The sequence below is a fragment of the Phyllostomus discolor genome, chromosome 4, assembly GCF_004126475.2.
Source record: "Phyllostomus discolor isolate MPI-MPIP mPhyDis1 chromosome 4, mPhyDis1.pri.v3, whole genome shotgun sequence".
NCBI classification, from domain to species: domain Eukaryota; kingdom Metazoa; phylum Chordata; class Mammalia; order Chiroptera; family Phyllostomidae; genus Phyllostomus; species Phyllostomus discolor.
Genome location: NC_040906.2, coordinates 146248681 through 146267774, shown reverse-complemented (window position 1 = coordinate 146267774; position 19094 = coordinate 146248681). Strand labels below are relative to the sequence as shown.

Genomic DNA, 19094 nt, shown 5'->3' with positions numbered 1-19094 from the left:
GGCTTACCAAACTTTAGTAGGCTTCTGAAACCTCTTCTAGGTCCACCTGTACACTTCCTTGTAAAACGGAGTTTTGTCAAAACCCTGCTAAGTCAGTTTAAAAAGACCCACACACCACTGCACCTTGCCAAGACCTGATCAGGTTCCCCATTCTCCAAAATCTGATCACTATGGCCTGTCTTCAGCAAGGTCTTGCTAGGTCAGTTTAGCGAGAATTCCCCCTTTACCCTAATGTTTCCTCTTAGTAATGTTCCATCCATCGATGCCCTGCATCTTGGCTATAAATTCCCATGCTGTATTTGGATGAGGCCAATCTTTCTCCACCTGTAAAATCCCATTGCAGTGGTCATTACATCTATCTTGATGACCCTGAATAAAGTTAGCTTACCATCTTATACAGATGTCATTGTATTTTTTCTTTAATGTTAGTGAACTGTTCAAGACTTGCTCCCTCCCATCCCAGTGCATAATCTACTCCTTTTCTAAATATGCCCTACACTCCTTTTCAAGAGCTTTTTTCCTTATAAAAAAATTATACTAAAATGCTGTGACTGCACAATACTTTCTGATTTGGTGCCTTTGACTTGTCTCATTATTTAATAGGTATCTTTTTCATCATTTAGAAACATGGCTTACATTATAGAACAGTACTTAAAAATGCATATATGCTTCATGTTTCTAAAAGTTTACCTTTTTTTGTAATTGTGGTAAAACACACATAGAACTGACAATTTTAATCATCTTTAAGTGTAGAGTTTGGTAGCACTCAGTGTACTCAAACTCTTGTGCAATCTATCCCATGAACCTCAAGGTCATCCTTGCTGTAGCATATGACAGGATTTTCTTCCTTTTCAGGTTAAACAATGTTTTGCTGTATGTATTTACCACATTTTGTTCATCCCTTCTGCCTCTAGGCTATAGTAAGTAGCTATGAATTTGGGTGTGCAAATACCTCTTTGAGATCCTGCTTTCAATTATTTTGGATATATACCCAGAAATGAAATTGCGAGATAATATGGTAGCTCCACTTTTAATTTTTTGAGGGAACACCATGCTGTTTTCTATAGTAGCTGTATCATTTTACATTTTCTCCAGCAGTATACAAAGCTTCTAATTTTTCCACATTGTTGACAAGAGTTATTTTGTGTGTGTGTGTGTATGTTTTTAAGATTTTATTTATTTATTTAGAGAGAGGGAAAGGTAGGGAGAGAGGGACAGAAATATTGATTGGCTGCCTCTAGCATGTGCCCCAACCAGGGACCAGGCCTGTAACCCAGGAAAGTGCCCATAATTGAATTGATGACCTTTTGTTTTGCGGGACAATGTCCAACCAACTGAGCCACACTGGCCAGGGCTGTTTCTTTTTTTAATAGTAGCTATCCAAATAGGTGTGAAGTGGCATCACACCTGTACAAAGATTTGCATTTCTTTAACAATTATTAATGTTCAGTATCCTTTCACAGGCTTGGCCATTTGTATATCATCTTTAGATAAACATCTATTCATTTTTTACCTGTTTTTTTTTAAATCCTTACCTAAGGAAATATTTGTTGATGAGAGACAGAGAGAGAGAGAGGTCAATTTGTCGCCTCCCATTTGTGCCCAGACCAGGGATCAAACCTATGACCTTTTTGGTGTACAAGACAATGCTGCAACAAACTGATCCACCCACCTAGGGCCTTTCCCATGTTTTAGTTGTCTTTTTGTTGTCAAGTTAAGAGTTCTTTACATATTCAGGATATTAGCTCCTTTTCAGATATATGACTTGAGAGTATTTTCTCCCATTCTTTTAGTTGTCTTTTCATTCATTTGATTGTGTCCTTTGAAAGTTTTTAAGTTTGATGTAGTCCCATTGATCTATTTTTGCTTTTGTTACCTGTTTTTGCTGTTACATCCAAGAAATCATTGCCAAACCCAATATCATGAAGCTTCCCCCTATATTTTTTCTTCCATGGCTTTTATAATTTTAGGTTATTAGGTTTCGACATTTAATCCATTTTGAGTTAATTTTGTATATGCTGTAAAGTAAGGTTTCAACTTCATTTTTCTGCATGTGGATATTCAGTTTTCAAATGCCATTTGTTGAAGAGGCTATCTTTCCCATGTAAAGTGGTCTTGGCACCCTTTGTTGAAGATCATTTGACCATCTATACACTTGGGTTTACTTCAAGATTTTCTAGTATATTACATAGGTCTGTATGTTTGTCTTTATGTCAGTATTATGCTACGATGATTACTGTAGCTTTGCAGTAATTTTTAAGGTATTTAAAAATTCCATCTGCCTAAAACACTAAATCTCAACTTAAACTGGTTAGTAGTACCTAGTCATCCTTCAGCCTATGATTACACCCCCTTTGGAAGGTCTTCCCTGACCATTCCACCATCTCCTCAACACTCTTATATACACCTCCTTTCTGTGAACTCCCACTATACATTGTACTTCCCCTATCACAGAACTTCTTTTTGCTTTATTATAATTGCACTATGACTCCCAGGGGTGATGATTTTTGTGATAAAGCCCTCATCTATCATGTTAGCTCTCATCTCCCCATCTCCTAATAAAGTGCCTGACCTATAGTAAATGACTAAAACACATGATAAAAACTGAATGACAACAGAACATACTAAGCTGGTAAAAAGAATGGATATAGACTATGTACTGATTTAGAAAAAACTCCCAAGATATATAAATTAAAATAATCAAGGTGAGTAACCATGTTTATTGTATGCTATCATTAATATTTTAAAGGGGGGGATACATCTTCATATAATTTGCATATGTGTGTATTTCTCAAAAAACACAAAAGAAAATATTAAAACTGATTATTCTCTGGGGACCAGGTGGGAATTGGATAAATATGGGTCAGGGAGACCCATAGGTTCCTTCGAACCTTTTCATTGCATATATTTTTTTATACTTTTAAAACCATGTGACTTAATCCCTATTTATTATATTAAGTCTAACTTTTTAAAAGTGAATGAATAATGCCTTTAAAAAGAAAAAAACAGCATTTCTTCCCTCCATCTTATAATAAATGAAAACCAAAATGAATGTAATCTGTACCTTAAATTTCACTTTCGAACCCAGAGTCACCCTACCCCCTGCAAAGAACCGCAGAGATTAGTAACTTTGTTAATAAACTATGTTTTTTTAGTACAGTAAAATCAAGTGGCATTTTAAGTTATTCTTTGAATACTCTTTCTAAAACCATGAGCTGTTTATATACCACATACTGAATAAATATGAACTGTTTATTACTTAGAGACATGTGCACATACTAGCTTTATAAGATGTGGTAGCTAGCTTCCAAGGTGGCCTCCAATGACCCTCATTCCCCCATATATAAGGGTATTCAACCCTTGTATCCCCTCCCACACAAAATTATGGCTAGCCTATGTGAACAATAAATACAATAAGGCAGAGTGGAAAGGTCACAGAAGACACTGCAGCTTCCACCTTGATGTCTCTTGGATCATGCACGCAGTCTGGGACAGACTGCTCTTTGTCATAAAGACATTCAGGGAGCCTGTAGGGAGGTCCATGTAGGGAGCCACTGAAGCCTCACTCTAACAGCCAGAAACAACTTGCCAGCATATGAGCCACTTCAGAAGGGGGTTCTTCAACCCTAATCAAACCTTTAGATGACATCTGACTGCAACCTCACAAAATACACAAATACAACCTCACAACTTCACTCCTCCCCAATCCCTTCTGATAGAAACTGTAAAAGATATTTATTGTTGTTTTAAGTCAGTACATTTTAAAATAGTTATGTGGTAATAGATAACTGAAGAGTTTATGCTCAAATAACATTTTCCTTTATACTCTATAGTTTCCTTAAACTCTTTAACTTAAAAGACACATAAAAATAATCCTAACTACCAGGTCAAACAAACCTAATAAACAGCCTCAAATTACAGAATCAGGTAGGCTTGGGACACAGAGCTTTGAATAAAATACTGGCTGCCACACACACACACACACACACACACACAGTTTTGGGAACCCCTAAGGTGAACTCCTAATCAAAGGTGAACTCCTAATGGGTGGTAACACTTATGGAACTAATGTTGTGGAAGTCATTTAAATATTTTTTTTCCCAAAACACACACACTAATTTTAAAACAAGTACTATGTTCTATGTTTCTTCTAAGGAGAAAAATGTCTGTCCAGGAAACTTTAAAATTGAGGCACACTATAAGCCATGTGTAAGTGTGAATAGAAAGGCCACATTGATGAGTGCATCATGCTGCAGACAAGCAAAAAAGTATAATCAGAAGACTGTGATGGCATTTGTGCTATATAAAAGTTCCAGCTACCAGGAAAATTGGATTGTAATACCTATCCTAAAGGTTTCAGGTAGCTGATATCTTATAGTACTTTTTCATAATGTAATAGCACAATGAAAAACAACTGGAAATATAGAGATTTTTATGTGTTTAATTCAAAGGGCTAAGACTGCTGCACTTTAATTTATAGGTTTTCTGATTATACTCAGATGTCATTTTTAAATGATGACAGTTTATCTGCACTGTTTCTATACTGCTGCTTTATTTTATGGTAGAGCCGTAGGAAAGAAGCTACTTGTTTAGATAAATAGTCTTTATCCAAAGGGCTCTTGTCTTACTTCCCAATTGAGGTTTCGTCCCTGAACCTCAGATTAACAGCAATCTGACTCCTGGTTGAGTAGCAAAGTATTGTGCATACTGATAAGCCTAGTATCACTCAGGTAAAAATTTTTTTGGAAAAGAGTAACACCAAATAAGTGGTCTATTTACCTGAACTCTTTATTCATGATCACAAAATAATGGCAATTTAAACATTAAGCTCATAATATAAATACATGCCTATAAACAACCATAGCAAGTTGAAATACAAGACATATTTTGTAGAGTAAGGAATTTATTTTCCTGCCTATTCATACAAAATTTTTACCATAGGAGAATTTTTCATTAACTCATAAAAAATCAGACTGAAAATAAGCTTTATAATCATGGACATATGGAAGAAACCACATTGAGACTGGTAGGGAGTGTGGAGGTGTATGAAGGCTGGCTGGGCTACTACGGGCAGCAACTCAAGTCCTAGGGGACATCTCAATGGCCCCTGGGGTCTCCTCCAAGAAGTGTAGGGTCTAAACCCCAAGCTAGGCTTCCCAGCCTAGAGCACCAGAACTGGGAACGGAACCCAAATAACATCCAGCTGTGATAAGCAGCATGCTTTCAGTCTGCCAAGGAGAAATAACTAGAGATACAGACAGTCTCTTAGAGGGCCAATACACAAAATTTCACTTCAGCCACTTATCCTGGGAGGGTTGCAGAGGGAGGTACAGAGTGGACTAGAAATGTGTGAATAGAGTCTGGAGTTGGTGGCTCTGGGGAGACAACTGAAGGAGCAGCTACTAGGATCCCTGTGTTGAGTCATTCCCACACTGCAGAAGCCATCTTTCTCAGGCAAAGCACTGCCCTCCATGTGGCATCAGCCTGAGGGGAAGCAATAGCCAGGCCCACAGGAATTACTCTGCCCCACCCTGTGGAGCTTAAACCCTGCTGAGGAGTACAGCTAGAGGCTCTTCTAGTGATTAAGCCTAAAGGACAGCCTGCATGTGGAGGCAGACCTCTGGATATTTAAGACCCTCTACCAAACTGGGTGCTGGTAAAAGCCAACCTTGGTGCATAGCTTAGTTCTTTCTGTATGCACCACGGCCCAACAGAGAGAGCTGATCAACTGTGCATCACTGATAGCTCCAAATGGGTTGCACAAGCAGCTTCTGAAATAGGCATGCACCAGAGTCTTTGCAGATCTACATAAGGAGGAAGGGGCAAAATATGGAATTTATTAATTTAAAAAATGTGTATTTAGCCCTGCCTGGTGTAGCTCAGTGGATTGAGCACGGGCCTGCAAACCAAAAGGTTGCTGGTTCGATTCCCAGTCAGGGCACATGCCCGGGTTGTGGGCCAGATCCCTAAGAGGGTGTATGTGAGACACAACCACAACTGATGTTTCTCTCCTTCTCTCCTTCCCTTCCCCTCTCTATAAAAAAACTAAAAATAAATAAAATAAAAATGTGTATTTATTCTTACATGTTTAAATTTCAGTCACCTTTAAAATACTTTCCATTTGATACAATATACCTATTGAGATATTTTTTCCACAGCTAAAAACACTTTGAACTCATCAATTTTCATGTCTTTTAGTGCTTCTGCCATTTTTTGTTTCACCTCTTCCACATGAGAAAAACATTTCCCTTTAAGGACTTTTTTCATCCAGGGAAACAAAAAAAATTCACTTGGGGTGAGACTGGGTGAAAACAGGAAGGTGAGGCACCAGGGTCATGTTGTTTTGAACAAAAACTGCTTAATAGCACAGTGTGGGCAGGTACACTTACAAATCACCCATCATGAAATGGGCAAACAAACTAAAAGAGTCCTCAAAAAAAAAATTCACTGAAGCCAAACACAGCCCCTCATAACAATGCCAGCTGCCAACACTGATAGAGATGGGTTCCTAGAAAACTCACCTCATGGGCAGAGCCTGTACTACAAGAGGCCCGCCCTCCAGAAGATAATTCTGGTTTATTTTTCTGCCCCACACCTTGTAGAAACAAATACAAAGAGTCAGCCAAAGTAGGAAGACAAAGAAAGAGGCCCTAAATGAGAGAACAAGAGAATTCACCAGAAGAGAGCTAAATGAAATGGAGGCAAGGAATTTTCAAATATAGAATTCAAAATAATTATTATCAGGATGCTTAAGAGCATGGAAAAAAGACACGAAAACCATAAAAGGAGCCAGTCAGAAATAAAGAATACAACAGCTGAAATAAATAATAAATAAATAATAGACTCGAAGGAATAAACGGTAGGTTAGATGAAATAGAGGATTAAATCAGTGATTTGGAAGACAAGGCAGAGAAAAACATCAAATCAGAGCAGCAAAAAGAAAAAAGAATCTTAAAAAATGCAGGCAGTTTAAGGCACCTTTAAGACAACATGAGCATAATAACATCCACATTATGGATGTAACTGAAGAAGTGATAAAGCAAGGGACTGATAACCTATATGAAGAAATAATGGCCAAAAAATTCTCTAACCTCATGAAGAAAAAAGATATACAAGTCCAGTAAGTGCAGAGAGCCCCAAACAAGATGGGCCCAAAGAGGCCCAGAGCAAGACACATATAATTAAAATGACAAAGCTTAAAGACAAGGAGAGAATACTTTACAAACTTCAAGAGAAAAGCATTTAGTTACCTACAAAGAAGCTCCCATAAGACTCTCATCTGATTTCTCAACAAAAACATTTAAGGCCAGAAGGCCAGACTGGCATAAAATATGCAAGGTGATGAAAGGCAAGGACCAATGTTACTTTACCCAGCAAGGCTATCATTTAAAATTGAAGAGAAATAAAGTCTTCCCACACAAGAAAAAGCTAGGAGTTTGTTAACACCAAACCAGTATTGCTACAAATAATAAAGGACTTGCTTTAAGAAGAACAAAATAGAAAAAAATACAAAGAAAATTTGTTTTAAAATGTCAGTAAATACATATGTATCAATAATCACTTTAAATGTAAATGGCTTAAATGCTCCAATCAAAAGATATAGAGTAGCTGAATGGATAAGAAAGCAAGATCCATATATATGCTGTCTTCAAGAGACCCACCTCAGAATGAAAGATACACATAAACTAAAACTAAAGGGATGGAAAAAGATATCTCATGCAAGTGAAAAAGAAAAAAAAAAGCTGGGATAGCAATATGTAAATCCAACAAAATTGACTTTAAAACCAAGGCTATATAGTAAAAGACAAAAAATGATCCTACATAATGATAAAAAGAACAATCCAATAAGAGGATATAACCCTAGTAAACATTTGTGCAAATCAAATTTTGACAAACATAAAGGGAGAGACTGACAGAAATACAGTTATATCAGGGATTTTAACACCCCATTGACTGCAATGGATAGGTCTTCCAGACAGAAAATCATAAGGAGACAGACAGCAGCCTTAAACTAGATCAAATGGATTTAAATGATAAAATATGTTCAGTACATTTTCACCCCAAAGCAGCAGAATATACAGTACATTCTTTTCAAGTGCACATCTAATGTTTCTATAGTAGACCACATGTTACAGCACAAAACAAGTTTCAACAAATTTTTAAGAAAACTGAAATCACATCAAGTATCTTCTCTGATCATAATGCTATGCAACTAGAAATGAATCACAAGATGAAAACTGAAAAATACGAGATACACAAAGACTTGGAAGCTAAATAACATGTTATTAAACAATGAATGTGTTAACAATGAGGTCAAGGAAGAAACCGAAAAACACCTTGAAACAAAAGAAAATGAGAACACAACAACCCAAAATCTGTGGGACACAGGGAAAGAAGTCCCAAGATCATTACTCACTCACAGCATTATAGGCTTATCTCAAGAAACAAGAGAAAAGCTCAAATAAGCAATCTAATTTTACACTTAAACAATCCAACTTTACATTTAAAAGAACTTGAAAAGAACAACACACCAAGCCCAAAGTGAGTAGAAGGAAGGAAATAATAAAGATCAGGGCAGAAATAAGTGAAATAGAGTCTAGAAAAACAATACAAAAGAACAATATAAAAGAGCAAGAAATCAAAGAGCTAGTTCTTTGAAAAACCAAACAATATTGACAAACTTTTAATCAGACTCATCAAGAAAAAAAGAAGAGGACCCAAATAAATACAATTATAAATGAAAGAGGAGAAGTAACAACTGACACCAGGGAAATGCAAAGGATTGTAAAAAAAATATTCCAAACAACTATGTGCCAATAAACTGGACAATCTGGACAAATGGATAAATTAGTAGAAATATATAATCTTCCAAACCAAATCAAGGAGAATCTGAATAGAGAAATTACACCTCATAAAATAGGAGCAGTAATCAAAAAACTCCCCAAAACAAAAGCCCTGGACTGAATGACTTCACAGGTGAATTTTATCAAACATTCCCAGAAGAACTAACACCTCTCCTTCACAAACTACTCCAAAAATACTCAAGAGGAGGGAAGACTCCCAAGCTCATTTTATGAGGTCAGCATTATCCAAATTCCAAAACCAGAAAAGACACTACAAAAAAAAATTATAGGCCAATATTCCTAATGAACATAGATGGTAAAATATCAACAAAATGTTAGCGAACCGAATACAGCTGTATATCAGAAAGATCATACGCCATGATCAAGTAGGATTTATTCTGGGTTAGAACAACATTCACAAATCAATAAATGTGACATACCACATAAGCATTATGAAAGATAAAAACAATATAAACATATCAATAGATGCAGAGAAAGCATCTGATAAAATCCAGCACCCATGTATGATAAAAACTCTTAGCCAAGTGGGATTAGAGGAAACATACCTAAATGTAATAAAGGCCATATATAATGAACCCACTGTGAGTGTTGCCCTTTAGATCGGAAATATACAGGGATGTCCATTTTCACCTCTCTTGTTCAACATAGCACTGGAAGTCCTAGGCACAGCAACAGACATGAAGGACATATAAAAGGCATCCAAACTGGAAAGGAAGAAGTGAAACTGTCATTACTTGCAGATGACATGATACAAAGAGAAAACTAAAGATCCTACCAAGAAACTACTGGAACTAATAAATGACTTCAGTAAAGAGGCAGGATACAAATTAATATCCAGAAATCAATTGTATTTTTACATGCCAATAATAAACTATCAGGAAGAGAGATTAAGAAAACTTCCCATTCACAATTGCTTCAAAAAATAAAATACCTAGGAGTAAATTTAACCAAGAATCTAAAAGACCTGTATTGAAAAAAAAATATGACACTGACAAAAGAAACTGAAGAAGACATAAATAAGTGTAAGCATATACTGTGTTCATGGACAGGAAGAATTAACATCACTAAAATGTCCCTACTGCCCAAAGCAATTTATACATTCAACAAAATTCTTATCAAGATACCAATGACGTATTTCACAGAACTAGAACAAATATTTTGAACATTTATATAGAACCACAAACAATCTTGATAGCTACAGTGATTTTGAGAGAGAAGAACCAACATGGAGGAATCACACTACCTAATACCAAACTATACTATAAGGCCATTGTAACCAAAACAACATGGTACTGGCACAAAAAAAGACACAGAGATGAATGGAACAGAATAGAGAGCCCAGAAATAAATCAATACATTTAGAGTCCATTAATATTTGACAGAGCAGCAAGCACATACAATGGGCTAACGATAGTTTATTCAATAAAAGGTGTTGAAAATTGGAAAAATATGCACAGAAAAATAAAACATGACCACCTTCTTAGGTCACACATTAGAATAAATTCAAAATTGATTAAAGAATTAAATGTTAGACTCAAAACCATAAAATCCTGGAAGAAAACATAGGCAGTAAAATCCTAAACATTACTCATAGCAATAATTTTTCTGTTATAGCTCCTCAAGCAAAGGAAATCAAAGAAAAAGTGAATAAACACGACTACATCAAACTAAAATATTTTTGCAAGGCAAAGGAAACCATCAAGAAAATAAAAAGACAACCTACTAAGTGGGAGAACATGCTGGCCAATAATTCTGATAAGAGGTTAATATAAAAAATTTTTAAGGTACTTATAAAATTTAACACCAAAGACAAAACAAAAAAAACAACAACCCAATTAAAAAATGGGCAAAGGACCTGAATAGACACTTCTCCAAAGAGAACATACAGATGGCCAATAGACATATGAAAAGATGTTCAACATCACTAATGATCAGAGAAATGCAAATTAAAACCACAATGATATACCATTGCATACCTGTCAGAATGGCTATCATCTATAAATCAACAAACAAGTGCTGGCAAGGTTATGGAGAAAGGGAACCCTTTTGCACTGTTGGTGGGAATGCAGACTGGTGTAGCCACTGTGGAAAACAGTATAGTCATCTCAAAAAATTAAAAATGGAATTGTCTTATGACCCAGCAATTTCTCTTCTGGGAATTTATCCAATAAAACCCAAAACACTAATTTGAAAGAACATAAGCACCTCACGTTCATTTGCAGCATTATTTACAATAGCCAAGATTTGGAAGTAGCCCAAGTGTCCATGAGTAGATAAGTGGATAAAACAGCTATGGACATTTACATAATGGAATACTACTTGGCCTTAAAAAAGAAGAGACATTTACCCTGTATGACAATATGGGTGGACCTAGACAGCATCATGTTAAGTGAAATGTGACAGTCAGAGAAAGAAAAACACCATATGATTTCACTCATACATGGAATCTAATGAACAAGCTGAACTAACAAACAAAATAAAGACACACTTATAGAGAGCAGGCTGACAGCCCCCGGGGGCAGGGTGGTGGTGGAGGGATTCATCAAAAAGTAAAAAGGCCTCATGGACAAGGACAACAGTGTGTTGACTACAATGGGGAGGGGTGGTGGAGGTAGAAGAAGTATAAGGTAGATAAATGGTAATGGAAAAGATATGATAAAGAATAAACTATTAAAGAATAAAGGAAGAAATAAAAGAGATATCAGATCCTTTTAAGTTTATTACATCATCTACTCTTACAGGAGCTTTGCCAGATAAACATTATATTATTAACATCTCATACAGTCATCACTTTATCATAAAAGACTGCCTGTGGTTTTAGATTTAGATTTATTTTTAGATTTAAAGGTTTATCTTAAAGCTAATATACCCAAAGAACAAAGAGGTAATGGTGCCTTATTTGTAAAAGTAACATTAAAAACATTTTTGATAAAAACAGACACTTAGGATTCAATAATAATAATGTTAACTTTTTATCTTCATTTTTAAAGTTAGACTCTAATATATCTTTTAAATGAGAATTCAAGCTTTGTTTCCCAGTTCTTTCACAGATAAAATTCTAAGGAATTTGCAAGCCCTGTATAATACAGTATTTCCCAAAATTCTGGCCACCAACCAAATATAAGATAATTGTATGGGCCTCAAGGACAAGGGCTAAGGGACATGGAATCAAGTAAGCAAGTTATTTCACCTTCCTTCTATTTTAATTCCTCAGACTACATCAGGAAGTCTTAGACTGGTGTTACCAACACCTCTATAATTTTTTCTAATCTCCCTTTTAAAGAAAAAAAAACAGTAAATATCAAGCAATAGTCTTTAGCAATAAATTAATTCTACGTAGAATTTAACCACAATGTTTTGTTTCAATCATTTTCATCTCTATGTCTACCTTCTTTTTATGGCACATAATAATTGCTTTTTATTTATGGTGGTTATTTCAAGTTTTCTTTAAAATTTTTTAATAATCACATTGATATAAAAAAAATTAAGGAAATAAGTATTCAAGGAAGATGCAGTTGTGGACAGAATTTTGAGGATGATATAAAAATGACTGAAGTTTGACACTGCCCTTAAATGACACACTAGAACAGACGAAGTTAATTGATACCTTCGGAGCATTTCATCCCCCAAAAGCATAATATATGTCCTTTTAAAGTGCACACAGAACATATTCTAGGACAGACCACATGTTAGGACATCAAACAGGTCTTAATAAGTGTAAGAAGACTGAAATCATATCAAGTATCTTGTCTGACCACACAGTATGAAACTATTTAGAAATTATAAGAAAAAAACTGAAAAACACCACAAACACATCGAGGTTAAATAACATGTTATTAAACAGTGAATGGATTAACAATGAGATCAAGGACAAAATCAAAAGATACCTTGAGACAAATGAAAATAAAAACATGGTAACCCAAAATCTGTAAGACAGAGTGAATGGAGTTCTAATTGGAAAATTCACAGCATTATAGGCCTACCTCAACAAACAAGAAAAATCTCAAACAATTTAACCTTACAATTGAAGAAACTAGAAAAAGATACAAGCAAAGCCCAAAATGACTAGAATAAAGGAAAAATAAAGATCAAAACAGAAATAAATGAAATAGTCTAAAAAAACAATACAAAAGATCAGTGAAACCATGAGCTAGGTCTTTGAAAAGATAAACAAAACTGATAAATCTTTAACCAGTCTTATGAAAAAAAATAAGAGAGAGGACTCAAACTCAGAAAGAGAAGTAGCTGACACCACAGAAATAAAAGGTATAAGAAAATATTATGAACACTGATATGCCAACAAATTGGACAATGTGGAAGAAATGTTAAAATTCCTAGCAACACATAAAGTTGGAGGAACCACACTACCTGACATCAAACTACGCTTCAAGGTCATAGTAATCAAAACAGCATGGTACTGGCATAAAAACAGACCTACAGATCACGGGAACAGAATAGAGAGCCCAGAAATAAGCCCATGCTTTTATAGTAAATTAGTATTTGACAACAGAGGCAAAACATACAATGGGTTAAGATAGTCTCTTCAATAAATTGTGTTGGGAAATTGGACAGTTATTTGCAAAAAAAAAAAAAAAATGAAACTAGACCACCTTTTTACACCATATACAAGAATAAATTTAAAATGGATTAAAGGCTTAAATGTGAGACTTGAAAACATGAAAATCCTAGAAGAACACATAGGCGGTAAAATCTTGGACATGTCTGCTAGCAATATTTTTTCTGATATATCTGCTTGGGCTAGGGAAACAAAAGTAAAAATAAACAAATGTGACTACATCAAGCTTAAATGTTTTTCATTGGAAAGGAAACCACCAGAAAAATGAAAAGACAACCCACTGAATGGGAAAATATATTCTCCAATGATACATCTGATAAGGGGTTAAAACCCACAGTTTATTAAGGGCAATAATCTTAAACAATCCATAAACAACATGCTTAAATCCGAATAGATGTTTCTCCAGAGAGGATATACAGATGTCCAACAAACATATGAAAAGATACTCAAAGTCTCTAATCATCAGAGAAATACCAACTAAAACCACAGAGAAATATCTCATACCTATCAGAATGGCTATCATCAATAAATCAACACACAACAAGCGTTGGCAAAGATATGGCGAAAAGGGAATCCTTGTGCACTGTTGGTAGGAACACAGATTGATGCAGCCATTGTGGAAAATAGTACAGAGGTTCCTCAAAAAATTAAAAATGGAACTGCCTTTTGACCCAGCAATTCTACTTCCGGGTATATATCTAAAGAAACCCAAAATGTTACAGGGTGCAGCCAAGGGCGGGGGGGGGGGGGGGGGGGGGGGGCGGGGCAAAAAGGGATTTGGAATGGGATCCAGAACTCAAGGTGTCCAGGAAATATCAGGATGTCCTCCATGTCCACCCAACAGGTGTGAGTTGGGAAGGGGCACATGGAGCAGGAACATGCAGAGCAGTTTTGTACAGTGACAGCTTTGTAGCTACCCTCTGGCATGGTCATTTAACGTATCTATAACCTTTAACTGGTTACATAGATATGTTAAATAGCTGTGGCCATGCTCTGAGCCAGGGGGATGGAAGTAACTTCCGCACCAAGATGTAACTGGGGGGCAGGTCCCCAGAGTTACAGCGCCTGCATGGGAGCTTGGAGAAGACTGGCCCCATGACATGGGGCCACACCTGCCAAGACCCAAGATGATAGCTCAGTAAAGCTGGAAGGATATGGAAGTGCTGGCAAGTGCAGCTGATTGTGGGAGGAGTCAGAAATGGGGCTGCAGTGGAGGACTGGTGCGGAGATTTAAACCAGACGTGGCAGCCATTGGCGAGAGGATCACAGCCAATGCAGGAGGAGAGAATCACTCGGTCTTTAGTAGAGTGGGGCTCCCGCAGCCCTGAGAGAGAGAATCACTACACAGCTTTAGCAGAGATCCAGGTGACACAGCTGATGGTGCCAGGAACCGAGGGAGGCCTACCAGCCAAGATGGATTACTGAGAAGAACTGGAGGCTGCCTGAGCCACAAACTTCTATTTCTTTTTCTGAGATAATGGTACCCCAGACTGGGAAAAGGGGGGAAGGAAGGACTCTGTGTGTTTGTGGGTGTTTTAAGGGACTTTGGGATTTTGATGAAGACATTAGGTCACTACTTTAAGTTTGTACAGCATTAAATAAACATTTCCTTTCCTTTTCACAAATATCTGGCATTGAGAGATGTCTTTCCTATAAGGCAGTGGACATAATGGGCCTGGCTGGTTCCTTTCGGTAATTGTATACTGTGCCCTCCTTGGCCCTGTGTGTGTAGGTGTGTTCTGTAACAAAAACACTAACTTGAAAGGATATATGCTCCCCTGTGTTCACTGCAGCATTATTTACAACAGCAAAGCTATGGCAGCAACCCAACTGTCTATCAATAGATGAGTGCATAAAAAAGCAGTGGTACATATATACAATAGAATATTACTCGACCATTAAAAAAATGAAATTTGTGGCAGCATAGAAATAAGTCAGAGAAGACAGATACTATATGATTTCACTTATGTTTGGAATCTAAAGAACAATATAAATGAACCAACAAAACACATTGGACTCACAGATACAGAAAACAGACTGATGGCTGCCAGAGAGGAGGGAGTTCAGGGTACTGGGTGAAAAATATGAAGGGATTGAGAAGCACAGATTGGTAATTACTAGTCATTGGGATAAAAACATATAGCATATGAAATATACCGTATTTTGGTGTATATAACGCGCACCCACAGTTTTAGCCCAAACTTTCAGGGAAAAAATCTTTCATTTCAATTTTGTATTTATTTTTCAATTTTTTAATTCAACTTACAAAGTTCAACAAAACTAATTATCATTTTTCCAGGATATTATTTTGCATACGGATATTGTTATTGCTTTCTAAAGTTATACTTTTAATGCATAAACATAAATAAAGGAATTGATAGTATTTACGTAGATACATAATTAGTACTACCCACATATAATGTACATCCTTATTTTCCCTCAAAAATTTGGGCCAAAAAGTGCACATTATACATGGCAAAATACAATAGTCAATAATATTATAATAACTGTGGATGGTGCCAGATGAGTTCTGGAAATATCAGGGGGAACACTTTGTAAAATATATGATTGTTTAACCATTATGCTGTACACCTGAGACTAATACAAAATAATATTGAATGTAAACTCTAATTGAAAAAAATTAAAAATAGATAAAAATATGACTGAAGTTTGAGAAATACTACACTTTTCCATTGGGTCAACAAATAAATATAAGTGTCAACTATGAGCATAGCTTTTGTTTTGCCACCATGGCCAAAAGAGGATGTTCAGAGAAATGTATTTGGAAAATCAGGAGAAAAGGAAATTACTTCAAAATGAGTTAACCAAAAACAGGATTCATAGACATGGTGGCATTTGGGCTAGGACTTGATAGATATGATTTAGTCATGTAGAGACAGCATTTGAAGAGAACAAAAGCCTAACGACACAAGCCTAAGTGGTGGCAACTTTTAAATCTTGATTTTGGTGGTGGTGACATGGGTGTGTACATAATGTACAAAAAATGAGTGCAATTATATGTAAATATTTCCTTAATAAATTTGATACCATTTCTTTGACCTATGCAATGAAAAGTCATTGAGGTTTCCAGCCTGACTAGCTTCAGTGGGGGATGGGGGGAGGTGAGCACAATAAATAGAAAAGGGAAATCACATTTAAAGATAAGAAGATCAAAAATACTTATTTCATATAATAAATTTTCATAAAAACTGTTTACAATTACATAAAATAGCAGCTCTTTATTTCTACATAACAGTTTATTTTCAGGGAGAGAACTTATCTAAATTAAGGTTCACTTATTAAAATTAAATGTTACTACACCCAACCCCCATCCCCCTCAAACAAAGGACTACAATAATAACACTCATTCCTAACAAAGTAACAAAGAATAAAAGTAGTAGCCACCAGGGTTGTGTGCTAGTGATACCTGACAGAATTTAGCAAAATTATTTAAGATTGTATCCAACACTTAGGTCCTGATGATACAGAAATTGAGAAACTGTCTTAGAATGTGCCTTTTAACCTCTAATTCTTTTCAATGACCTGACCTCTTAACATTTAGTTATTAATTATTAATTACATTTCAAGTGGCTTTTATTACAATTCATAGTTTAAGAATTTATGACTAGGCAGGGAAATCATTCATAGTAAAAAGTAATGCCATTATTAACAAGTCTTTACTTGTTGGATCTTTATAATGCCATTCTTAATAATGTGACCATAAAATCAAATTCAAAACATGGATTATGGTTGTAAAAAAGCATGAAGAGACTAGAAAAAAAGAAGATACACTTCTGTCATAAATCAAAGCATTAGGTCCACAGAAACCCAGGTGGATCCTTAATATTTTAGTAAGGAACATGTAAGGCTTTGTCATATCAGTTAGTTGCCACTAGATTTTCATGCCCCAGAAAGCTTAACCTGAAAGCTATGTGAGCACTTTTAGAATTGAAGGGGGACTCAGCTAATGTACTACAATTTTTAAATTGTCATTCTACATACATTAAATTAAGTCAGTTCCTGGAACTGAGGTGAAATGACATGCAACAAAACCAGTTTTACCATAAGATGATTGCCATGTAGAGGTTCCTACAGCAATGATATAAGGGAATGAAACTGAAGGAAACAATGTTATTCAAGGCCTTGTTGTAATTATAGTTTAGGAGATGTTAACAGGTTGGCAATGAGAAAATAGGCTCTCTGCCCAAAGTTTAGGAAGCGCTTCAGTAACATTCCCGAGGATTTACATGCATATAAGCACAGGAGTAAAAGTTTTGAGAAGTTCTGCAGTTAAAAGCAAGTGAAAAGTTAAACTCTTGATTAAACCCAATGTGCTCCCAAATTTTGAGGGGGGGTGGCAGTGAGCCCATTATTGATACTGTTCAGAGGGAAACCATCAGTTTGGAAAACTCTGATCTTATGAAATTACCTTAAACAGATGACAAAACTGAGGCCTACAGACATCATAACAGGTTAGCAGAACAAAGGACTTAAATGAAATCTCTCATTCCTAGGCTAGAGCTCCTTCCACTAGTATAGGGTTCCTTTGATTTTATATAGTCAAACATTTAATTAACATTTAGTTTACATTTAACATTTTTGTTATGGTGTCACATTTTCTAGTTTCTGTACTAACTTAGGTGTTTTTACTTCTTCCTTCACAACTCTAGTTCCCAATGATCAGGTCCACCTGGAGATTTGCTATTGTTTAGCAATTCTGGGGAATGATGTAGTTCAGAGTGGTAGCTGAAAGTAATCAATAAAAATAATTTGTACAACTGGTGTTAATTCATTCTTGTTATAACTCCTGTCAGCACAAAGAATCACAATGCGTTGTTTATCAGATGGTGAGTTACTTAGCATCAAATGCTGACATGTTATTTATATTAAAATTAAGATATTCTGTCTGCATAGAAGAGAGCCAACAACATCGAAATTGAGAGACTTTTGTTTTTCTATAGTTCAGGGTCTATGTGTCAGGCAGTTTCCTAACGTGTGTGTGATAATAAAAGTAAGTTTTGATTACTTTAACTACAATCTCTAAATCAGATTTTTCCAATCTTTATGTTTCTCAAGCTCCATAGGACTCTAAGATAATGTAAGAATAATCAACACAAAGTTTACCTAGCTTTAAAAATGTATAGTTGTGTCAGTCCCCTCCCCATAAGGGTAGGGGAGACTGGAGGAGACTGAGCAAGTAACTATGGTTGTGTTGCAACTTCAAAAGCCTTGAGAATCAAAGGTGATAACTGTTAACAACTTCCTTATGACTAATCTGACTTCCTCTATTAAACTTCTTGCACTCCTTTCCAACCCCCACAAGGACCTTTAACTATGGCTGGCACTCGTGTCACAATATTAAAAGGACCCAACAAATCGATGGCACTACACGATGCCTTGATTCTGCCAACAAAGAAGTAACCCCGAGAGCCTCTATCACACAGGTGCGACCTCCCCTCTGGCACTGCGCACTTCTCGGCCCCAGCGCTAGAGGCTCTGGACCACCCACCCGATGCCCTGGCCACGCCTGCGGCCACCGCGCCCAGGGCGGGCCCCCCAAGCCTCCTCTCGACTCCCGCCCGCGGAGCCCCGCGCAACTCCCGCTTCCCGGAAACAAGGGTAAGGCCACTAGGCTCCGCGGCACCAGGCGGGGC

General features: G+C 36.4%; 1 protein-coding gene across 9 annotated transcripts in view; it reads right to left on the bottom strand.

Annotated features, from left to right (window-relative positions):
- The window catches only part of DOP1A (DOP1 leucine zipper like protein A), a 120507-nt gene that overhangs the window by 100999 nt on the left and 414 nt on the right, over window positions 1-19094 (bottom strand). The gene's annotated exons all lie outside the window — the stretch shown is intronic.